The sequence below is a fragment of the Drosophila tropicalis genome, unplaced genomic scaffold, assembly GCF_018151085.1.
Source record: "Drosophila tropicalis isolate 14030-0801.00 unplaced genomic scaffold, ASM1815108v1 contig_593, whole genome shotgun sequence".
NCBI classification, from domain to species: domain Eukaryota; kingdom Metazoa; phylum Arthropoda; class Insecta; order Diptera; family Drosophilidae; genus Drosophila; species Drosophila tropicalis.
Window position 1 is genome coordinate 12710030 of NW_027173070.1, and position 11360 is coordinate 12721389.

At 37.9% G+C, this 11360-nt stretch overlaps 1 long non-coding RNA gene across 4 annotated transcripts; it reads right to left on the minus strand.

Moving 5' to 3' along the window:
• Positions 1-974: 974 nt before the first annotated feature.
• LOC137577184 (uncharacterized) lies at positions 975-2974 on the minus strand. Of its 4 annotated transcripts, none has more exons than XR_011032378.1 (8): positions 2772-2974; positions 2613-2710; positions 2403-2556; positions 2256-2345; positions 1491-1810; positions 1329-1426; positions 1118-1271; positions 975-1058 (listed from the first exon to the last, which is right to left on the minus strand). It is a non-coding gene; the product is annotated as an uncharacterized lncRNA (long non-coding RNA). The 4 variants fall into 4 exon arrangements; XR_011032377.1 differs by having other exon boundaries at positions 1487-1782; positions 2772-2972; XR_011032376.1 differs by having other exon boundaries at positions 1487-1810; positions 2772-2972.
• Between the last annotated feature and the right edge of the window lie 8386 nt (positions 2975-11360).

Consider the following 11360-nt stretch of genomic DNA (forward strand, 5'->3'; position numbering starts at 1 on the left):
AAGTTTGTATACCCTTGCAAATTTTTTGGTAACTCTTTCCTTACCTATCAATGTGGAAGAACGTTTTATCTTCAAAAGGTTTCTGTTTGCAAAAGAATGGCCTACAATCTTAGCATAGATCAAAGTCACTGTTTTCCACCGATCGTTCTTATGGGACTTATATGATATAGTCACCAGATCTTGATCAAATTTGACACAACCGTTTATAAACTCTCTAATATTAAGTTTCACGACAATAGGCCTAAAAATAACGAGAAAAGTCACTATTCGTGACTCTCGCGTTTGTATGGGAGCTATATGATATAGTGGTCCGATCCGGCTGAATCCGAGATATACAGCCCCTGCAGTATATACAAGCCTACATTCAAAATTTCATCTCTTTAGCTCTTACGGTCTATGAGGAGTTTGGCTATTTGAACTCGTTTCGTCGTGCTGACCAAGAATATATATATGCGTTCTATGCGTTGCATACTTCTGACCAAAAATAATATATATATTTTTTGGAAGGGTATAATTACTGTCTGTCAAGAGATAAAGCATTCTCTTCTTCGATTGATGTTGCTGCTGATAGTTATCGTCTAAACCGATTTTCATAGTTGATAGTGCTTGTCTAAAATAGTTAGGATGATAGTTTACAACTGATATAACTAGTAATTAAAGGATCAAATTTAGTTCCTTTTTGGTCTGACATATTTGAGAATAAAGGAAAAAGATGCTATGTAACAGATTGAGGACAAATTGATTACATATTGATTTGATTTCAATACACATATTTAGTTTAAATCTCCCTTACAGACCCGTTACCAAAAACACTTAGTTAAGTATACTTATTATGTTCATCATCCAACAGACTTATCAACAGCTCATTCGATATCCACAATATTACTAAAATTCGAGTTTTTCTTAGATCAACCCTGCAACATACACTTTCTAACGAAAACTTCAAATGTTGTTGAAAGGGTTTAAGTCAAGACTGAATTTCAAATTAATTTATTTTTGATCTTCGTTAAGTTCAATAATGTATAAATATGGACACCAAATGTACACGAAAGTAAGAACTGTAAACATAAATTATTTGATTTTCTTATAACCACATGTTCTATCAAAAAGGACTCACCTATAAGTATTAGATTTTCTATCATTTTGCAAGTGATATAAAGGGTTTCCGCTCTAGGCCATTTTTTATACAGATGTAAACCCCGCACTAAAAGAAGAAAGAATCCGCATACAAAAGCTACTACCATCCATATTATTATTGGAATCTTGATTTGCTAAATGGAAAAAGGGAATGGGTTTCTGAAAACTTAATCAATTGCTAATAGACTTACCTTAATGACTCCAATGTGAAGAAAAAAAGCTCCTACGATTGTCACAATCCATGCCGCGATCTCGATAACTAATAATATTTCATGTTTATATGCCAATTCTTAAGTAAAGAAAAAGCTTTAAATTGGTCGTATTGTCATTAGGTTTTGCATTACTTTACCTACTGCATTCCATCCGATGCCAATGCCACTGAAAATCGTTGCCAAATAGCCCACTACAAAAGCATCCTGCCTTCGAGACGTTTTGCACATTTTTCCATTAATTTATAATTTGGTTTGCAAAATTTAAATACCAAAATTATTTGTAGAAATGAACTAAAAATTTAGAAAGTCGAAATTTTCTCTACTTAAATGAATGTGCCTACTATATAACCATTTGATAATACCAGGGCAACGCCTTCTTCTATATGCTTTAAAGGTTGAAAATTTCAGTCCTCCGTAGTTGGGGATTAGTCAACTGAACAACGGGAATACGAGTTCGAATTCTAGGTTAGGGAATGGATTTAGTTATCGTCTAACAAAAGCCAAAGGCCAAAATTGCTTGCTACAGTTAGGATAATAGTTAAGAATCGATCGATTTTTGTCACTAATGGCTAAGATTGACTCTAACAAAGGTAAAAGTAATAGAATATTTTTAGCATTCCAAGACAAACAATAAAACGGCGAAAATCTTCAATCCTTTAAAAAGCTAAAAGGTAATAAATTGGGTGCAAAAAATAGTTCTTTGGTTAACTTAAATATTTTATTTAGTGATTCCTATTTCCATCTCAATCCTCTTATATAGCTTAAATAACAAAAAAGAATCAACCACTTTTTCCTGCCACCTGTGTGAAACATTTGCCTATCAAAAGGTTTCAGATCTTTTAGTTTAGAATACTCTTATTATAATCAGATGCTTCGAAGGCATGAACATATAATTGCTCGTTTTACCTCACAAAGGAATACATTTCATTTAATTTTCCTCTTCCCTCAGCTGAACAATGTAGAAATATGGACACACAATATACAGGACAGTTAGAGCTGTAAATATATGGATGTTATATTTACCTTAGACCACTTCTGTCTATGATGACTTACCTACTAGCAGCAGAGTTATAAGTATTTCAACGGAGATATAAAGAGTCGTGGCACTCTCCCATTTATTTGATAAATGTATAATCCGTACTACTAGAACAAATATTCCGCATATGAAAGCAACTACGATCCATACTATTATTGGAAGCTTCGTTTCCTAAAATTGTAAAATGAATTTAGATTCTTGAAATTTGATATATCCAATTGTACAACCTTAATGACGCCAATGTGAAGTATTATAGCGCCCACGATGGTGATTGCCCACGATACAATTTCGAGAACCAATAATGATTCATGATTATCGGCTAGTTCTGTGGTGGGATAAGGAGCTTGAATTTGGTCATATTGCGATAAGGGTTTACATTCCGTTACCTACTACATTCCATCCCATGCAGAAGCCACTAAATATTGCGGCCACATAGCCGACTATAAAACTATTTTGCCATGGAGTCGGTTTTTTTAACATTTTCACTGAAATTTAAAAATTAATTCACAAAAAAAAAAAAATGTATTCAATAAATAATGACGTAGAACGTATTGAGAATTGTTCATACAGAAAACCGAAATTTGTTATGTAAAAATGAGTGCTTACTATATAGACATTTGATTTCATAATTTCCATGCCTCCTTCTATTAAGGTTGAGAATTTACTTTTTAAGTATAAAAATAGGAAAATATCTATCCATAACTTGAAGTTGTCTGTAACCTGTGAAAAGGTAAAGCATTCAATTTCAAAGAGTTGCAAACTTTTCTAACATTCAAGAGGATAAATTTACTGTTATGTCTATGTAAGTAAGTAATGACATATAGGCACCCTGTTTTTTTATACTCTTCTTGCCTGGAAGTGAGAAAAAAAAGAGAAAAGCCAACCCACCCAGCATCCGAATATCCGCTTAAAAAACTCGAAATTCATAAAACTTAGCAACCAGCAAAAAACAGAAATAAAAACTCTGAAAAATTACTCTACTGAGAAAAAAATGTGGACCCAGACAACGACCCACAGGATGCAGGCAAAAAGGGTTGAGATTGCAACTTGGAAATAAAAAATACAACCGACAAAAAAAAAACGGCGAGGAGAGGATAGAAGTGAGGTGTGCCACGCAGTGTGGCATGCAAAACGAAAGTTAATCACAAAATACATTACGCTGGATATAAAAAGTAGATGAACAACAAAAAAAATGAGGCAGACGCCCGACGTGTACATATATATATGTATGTATGTATTATGCTTCCTTTTGTTGTTGTTGTGTGTCCTTTTTGCTCTTGTGAGGGGTTAACTTAATTTATGCGCATCGACGAGCTGGAAGCGTGGCAGCGAAGCCAACGTCTCTGTGGCAGCAACCGAAACGGAGGCTGATTATGCAGCAGTGGGGCAATGTAAAATGTTTTTCGCGTTCTTCGCGCTTTTCTCTTTATTTTTTTTTTTTTAATTTGAAAAATATGCCCGCCTGTTCGGTTCGATGATGGGAATCCTTTTGGCTTTATGGGAAATTATTGATTTATGATTTTGCAATATGCCACACACAGAGGGTTGAGGTACAGACAGCGATAGAAAGAGAGAGAGACACGGCACAGTTGGAGAAGAAAAACAAGAGATTGGTAGCAAGCACTTAAAGGCAAATGAAATTCATTTCCTTAGCTTAGTTTTAACCATTTCAAACCCCTCTCCATATTTTACCCATCTTACTTAAGCCATACTTCAAACACCAATTAAAAATTATAAGTAGCCACCCATCTGCCCCACAACAAGCTCACCCCCAAATACATATACCTATATAATACCATCATCATCATGGACAAAAAGCAAAGAAAATTCTACATTAACGCAAAAAAAAATCTCAAGAAAATGCATTTGTTATATCGTAACGATTTCTGTATACCCTATAAGTTGAAAGTAAGAAAGAATTGGTTCTATTTTCGATTATATGAAAGATAAGGTAGATTAAATCTAATCCTTATGACTTCTTTGCTTTGGTTATATCCCGAGCATCAAGATTGGATTCAACCGATCATGAATCTATATATGTATATGTGAACGTTTAGTGGTCGGCAATACTTGAATTTTCTTAGGGTATACAAGATGGAAGAAAAAAGTGCGTAGCCACCTGGGCAAGGCAAATGATGCCGTTAAGATGCTTACAGCCAAATCAAAAGAAAGAGGAGAGAGTGAAGTGAATACTTCAAAAGGCATTAAAAACAAAAAAAAAAGAGAAATACAAAAAACAAAAAATATTCTCAACACAAAATGAAAGCCAACTTACATCCCCCCATCACCCTCACTCACACACACACACAAACTGGCGTTCTCAAAAAGGGGTGGCAAACGAAATTAAATTTTGTACTTGGCATAAACTTAATTACTCGCCATGGCCCAGGCCGCCTGGCGTCCAGGCGTCCTCACCGGGCATCGTTGGGGGGGATCTCTGCGCAGTCGCAAGGTTTCGTCTTTCATTCATTAATGGCCGCGCTTAATGGGCAATATTAAATTATGCCCGCTGCATTGTCCTTACTGCCTGGGCTTCTTTGACGCTAATTTAACCCTCCAGGATGAAGGGCCCAAACTTCTTGGAGTTGGAGTTAGAGCCTTTTGTCCTTAACGGTGGAAAACTTTTGCTGTGGGTGTCAAACAAAATCATTTCCATGTTAATTGCACGCCATTTTGTCGTGGCAAAAGGATCTAGGCAAAGGAAAACGGTTGATATGCTGATTATCCTTTCATTTATGCAAAGTCCTGTTCAGTTCTGGCCTGAATTGGCCTGGCCTGTTAATTCGCTTATTTCTCCCTCTCTCCCTCTCTAGCATCGCCATCTCGTCTCTGGTCTTTTGTCTGCATTCTAATTAATGTTTTCCTTGTTGTTATGCAAAGGAGAGACTGGCTTATTAAAAGGATATGGCTGTCTGTCCTGGCCACTTGCAAACGGATATGAAAGGTAATTAAAAAGAATATACATATATACAAATTATAAATTCTTTCTTTTTATTGGTGTGTTAAATTACGCTTTGCATATTTTGTGGATAAGCAGCAATGAAGAAAGGGCTCAAGGGTTTCGGAGGAAAAGCACTCTGTGGAGGATAGTCCTGATAGTCCTTTTGATGTCCAGGAAGCAAAAATTGCATTAGGCTCGTGCCGCAAATTAGTTAAAAGGCTAGAGCTGGTAAAAGGCTCCAGCCACACTCAGACTCACACACACACACACTTACGTATATCCTCTTCGTATGTGTCCTTTATCCCTTAAGCGAATTAGAAAACCCATTAGAACTGGAAATGAAAGCAAAATGTTGCATTATTTAATAATACATACATTCTGGCCAAATGGAGAGAAAATCTTACTCTCTCTCTCTCTCCGCCTCTCCCACCCTCTCCGAAAATCCTTTTAGGACCAATCTTTGGGTTATAATTGAATCAAATTTTGTCACGCCCATACATTTTAAACCAAACCAATAATATCGAACTGACCTCTATTACAGGCCTCTCTCATCCCTCAGTGGACGTTGCGCTTAAATGTATGCTACACTTTTTTCCATTGCCTACTTATTGTGCCATGTTAAAATGTAAACAAGTCCTTGTTCACGTTGGGAAACCCGCAAAACAAATCACTTAAATCGCATCAACAGTTTGCCATAACACACACACACACACACATTCATACTTTCACTCCCGCTCTCTCTCACACACACATAGACATATATATATGCCTATATGTGTAGTGAATGATAGCTTGTTGATAGCTCACTTTACTTGTTTTTTTTTTCTTCTCTTTCGTGTCCTGCCACAACATACTCACACACACACACAGAGACAGAAATGTCAACAAGCAAACATCTAAACCCCTCTCAGCTCCCCCACCCCTTTTACGACCAGCACCATGCATATGATTTTCAAATCGTTTTTTTTTTTTCTTTTTCACTTGAAAAACCAACAAATACACATACAAAAAAGGGGAAGAAAGGGTCTCAGAGACCTTACCCAGGGGATTGGGTGATGCAAAAACCGCTGGAAATCGTGTGTGTAGTTGCTGTCGTTGTTTGGGCAATTGCCATTTCCGTTGCCCCTGCCGTTATCGTTGCCGCCGCCGCCGCCGCCGCCGCCGCCGCCGCCGCGGTTTATGCATGTAAATTTGTCCAAAATTGTCGAAATTTTGTGGCAAATAAAATAAAAATGGTTCAACATATGGCAGTAACAGTGTGGGTGCTCGTGCGAGTGTGTGTGAGCTTTTGAGGGTGTGTGGCGTGGGCGTTCTTGTGGGTTGTCTAATGTTCACTTAATCATCAGCGTTTTCATCATAGAATTGTTGTAATTCCACTCAAAAATTTGCCTAGATGCTAAAAGTTTGAATGGAAATTGATATGTAAGTGAGATGGTTGAAAGGGTGCCACAAGGCAGTGGGTAGAAACGCCCCCACATAACACATAGATGAATCGGTAAACTGTATAATTAAATCTCTTTCTCCCTTCTATAGATTTGGTTCATTCCTTAGGTCTTAATGTTCCCCCATTGAATGCTTTTACTTCCTTACACACCTTTTTGTGTAATTTTTCGTATTTCTTAAGCTTTTTTTCTACTTTTGTTCCGTATTAACTGGTTCATCAACCTCAACACATGCACTTAAAACAAAAAAAAATTTCAAACTTTAAGTTTCCCCCTTTTACATAGAGTGTTGTTACTTTGCCTTTAGTTGGGTTTGGAGTTGGAGTGCTTGAAACGAATGTTGAGAGTCAAAACGTGCTTTAGCCCCCTCTCTGTGCCACCTCACCACCCCACCCCACCCCGGTCGAAGCGCACCCCTTCCACTCATTTTGTTCGCGACATTAATACCATGAATAATATACGCTCATTTCTTTTGCTTTTGCTTTTCGCCTTGGCATTTCCTTTAGCATTTTCCCCATTTACCATCTCCACTTCGTCTTAGCTGATACTGCTGCTTCGCCCACTCCTTCTTTTACTTTTTCCTTTTAGCCATGGCAAAGCCAAAGGGGTTGTTTGGTAATTCTTTTCCTTCTTTTTTTTTAACAAAATTTTCTTCATTTCGCTTTTACGTTGATTTTCGTGCAACTTGAGAAAAACAAATAACGACAGCGAAGAATGAGAAGGAAAATGAGTCAAAGTCGAAAGCCACTGCAAAGGGGACGCAGTGGGAGAGGAGGTGAATGGTATGGTTGAGGGGGAGGGGGGGACTATGCTACAAAACGTCTCAATGAGTTTTACGCACGATGCTTGATAATGAGCAGCGAGCTAAGGAAGGAGCTCACGTCGTTCGCTCACCCAGTCAGTCATTCAGTCAGCCAGCATTAAACTCTTTGATTAAAGCCAAGGCCAAAACGAGACGCCAAATCCCTCGCAGGGCCATCTTTCTCTCTACTGTCTTGCTCACACACACACACCCAAAGGCGTACAGGTGGCGCTTCTGCCGCCATTCGTAAACAACGGGAAGGGGTTGGGGTCCGGAGTAGGGGTAGAAAAAGCGAAAGCACTTCGTATGCAAATGAGTTTGTCGTTATCGTCGCTGCCTGAGCTCTGCTCCGGGTTCCTCTGCTCGACTCTACTCTACTTTGAGGGAGGGTTGTTTTCTGCTGCTGCTGCTGCTGCTGCCATCTCATTTCTTCTTCTTGCCAAGTACGCGAGGGGTAAGAAGATTGAAGTCAAAGCAAGTTCGAGTCCTGGCACTCTCGTTCTCTTATGCTTCCTTTTGCTTGTGGCTCGTAAATTCCAAACGAAAAGGAGTAAAAATTGTTAAATGTGAAATTATAATGAGAGTTTTTTCTCTGTTGCTTTCTCTCTTTCATTCCTTTTTCTTTACTTGGCAAGCACTTAAAAAAGAACAGGCAAATAAATTCGCAACATGCTGTGTCTGTGTATGTGCGTATGTGTGTGTGTCCTTCGTCCTGCTTGTTTGTTATACTTTCTTCTTTTGCGTTTTAGCCTGCTGTGTTGCGAAAAAAAAAAAATATTCGCATCGCTTACAGCATTTTTGTCCTTGTTTGCTTGAATGCTGATTTTCTGATTTTCTGATCCTAGCCCTGGCTAATTGTGTTGGCCGAAATTTGCATGCCCTTTTTCCGCCATCCAGCCGTGCACGACCAGGGGTAGAAAGAGACCAAATAGCTAGCGAGAGAAAGAGAGAGGCGTAAAAAAAAAGTAGTTAAGCAAGGGGGTTAATAGTTTTGTGCAAAAACAATTGTCTAGAAATCCTGTTTTTTTTTTTCTTTACTTCTTTCTTTCGTTTGCCTTTAGTCTCTGTTCATTCATGCATTGAATCCTTTTCACTGCTTGTATAACTCTTTGTCTACGTTTCAAGGCTTTCTTCTGCATTAGAATTGTAACAAATCTTCATTAAAATAAAACTGAGAAACATTTCACATATGCCCTCTAGGCTTGCCTTGCCTGACGTCTAAATTTTTGGCAATATATTTTGAAATACGATCATATATAGATTTCAATTTTGAGCATATATGATATCATAATTATGATTATGATTTAAAAAGGGTTGAGTACCCATATAGTTTGCTTCATTGCTCCTCTAGATGAAGAAAATATTGAGAAGGATTATGAAAAGATACTTTAATAGACTCCAACTGGCATCTCAATACCCTAATTGATTATTTTTTAGCCTTAGTTTTGATTTTTCATGGATTAACTTTCCACTAACCTGATTTTGATGCCTCTTTACCTAATTTCTGTTTGTCTTTTAAGTAAGATTAAGTCATGTTTTATATTTGAACTGCTAAAGAGATTCGTTTAAAGATTCAGTTGTAAATTGTAATTATTCAAAATCAACTAAGCCAAGCCAAAATAATAGTAAGAAGAGAGAGAAAAAAAAAACCGAAACGAACATTAAAAAAAAGCGTCAAGCTCCCCCTAATATTAATAACGCTCATAATTTTTACACATTTAATTGAGGCGAATGGCCGCAGGGATAATGAAACCCAGTCTCAGCTGTCGTTCTTCTACCTCCGTCCCCCCCCCGAATACAACCCCAAAAAGCACTCTGTCTCTCTCACACTCTGCCCCTTTCGGGGCCCCCCTGCCCCACCCGTTTTGTTAGCCGCAGCCCATTGCACTTGAGGCAGCTTATTAGAGAACGCGTTCGCTTCGTTGGCTGGCCAAGTTCTTCTACTCGACTTGGACTGGTCGAGAGTTTGTGGGCGCAAATCATAATTTTTCAATTTGAATAATGAGCAGCGTTTCTGCTGCGGGTAGAGGGAAGTGGAGAGAGAGAAGGAGGAGGGGGAGGAGGAGGAGGGCGAGCTGACGCGCCGAAGCCTTTAAATTTATTTTGCCTGCCTTTATTTCTTTTGGTTTTCGGTTTGCTTTCTCTCATTTTGCTCTGGTTTCCTTTTCTTACCAAACACTCGTAAACTCATTTGGCAACAACACCAATAACAACAAAAAAGTCTAAATCATTTACTCGAAAGCTGAAAAATGGAAAATGCACTGAGAGAAACTGCTTTGCTTCGTCATCATCTCCATCATCATCCTGTATACGCTCTGTCAGAGTAAAGGCTAAAATGCTAATAAGCAGAGAGTCGAGACGGGCTTCGTCCTTGTTCTCCTTACCGTTCCCGTTTCTATGTAAGCACATAAGACGCCTTTTTATGTAATACATGCTGCCATTTTGTATATATGTATATAGGTATATATATATTTTTTATATATATATTTGGTACATGAAGCCTTTTTTTCGGCTGTTGAAAGGGGCACAAAGAAATGGAGGCGTTGGCGTCTCTGGCCCATACTCACTGGTTCGAGTGGGTGGATGATGGAGCTGCTTCTGCTCACTGTTGGTTATTGGGTGGCTTCTCCCACTCCGACCCCTTTGTTGTTGCTGTTGTTGTTTGCTCTCGCTGGAGATTAAATGGAAGAAACACTGTGACATTTTTCTGGCTGCGCCGCGCGAGTTACTTTTCTTCTTTTTCTTTTCAGCTGCTGCCGCAACACACAACAGCAACAACAAGCAAAAAGCGAAAAGAAAAAGAAAAATTCAAAATTTTTAGCTAGGGGTGGCAGGTTGATAGGGTGTAGGTGGGATGCGGGGTTTCGGTTTGGGTTTGGGTTTGGGGTTGTGTGTGGCGACAGCATTAGTGGGGCGTCTCGTGGCAAATGTAAAATAATGCGAAAGGGCTTCGTTTGCATAAATTAAAAATTTATATAATGTTGCCCGTTGTCGCCTTTACTTGTGTAGAATGATTTTTTTTTTTTTTTTTTTTTTTGTGCCTGGTTTGGGGGAGGGAGGAAAGTGATTTGGTGTGGGCTGGAGAGAAAATATAAGAACATGGTCTTTCCTAGAGTTTGAAGCTAATTTTTCTTTCTATTCTTTCTTTTTCTTACTTTGCATACACTTCTTGAATGAGCATATTTGTTTTGGTCAAAAGAACAACCAAATTTTTCTATAGTACTTAAATTTTAGTTACTTATTTCTGTTTTTTCTTTCATTATGTCAAGAATTGCCTTCCTTTTGCATTCCTTATCCCTTTAATAACTAATATTAAACAAATAAAACCAACAATTTGTTAACTTACCCAAGAATTTTACAAACAACTACTGCTTCAAGAATCCTTCTTCCTTTCTGTCTAAAGTAATTTATGTCCATGTTGGCGTTGGCCTTTCCCGAGCATTCAGAACTGAAATTTCAATATGATATATATTTAAAGAATCCCTTAGAAAACGGCTGTATATCCATAATGACAAAAACAAACTGGATTTAAATAAATTAACTAATTCGTATCTACTACAGCTAAGTAATAGGATATATAGTTATTCTTATCTCATTCACGTTCGCAATTCCGAGTCAAGCTTCTCGGTTTCAAATTTAGTCAGTGCAATTTCAAGTGGCTAAACTTTACTCCTATTATTAGTATAGTATATAGTTGTAAACTATCGTACTAACTATATTTTACAAGCACTGGCCTTACACTAGTGTGAAATTAGAACCCGAATCCTCATCTATTGAGGACTTCTGCTCT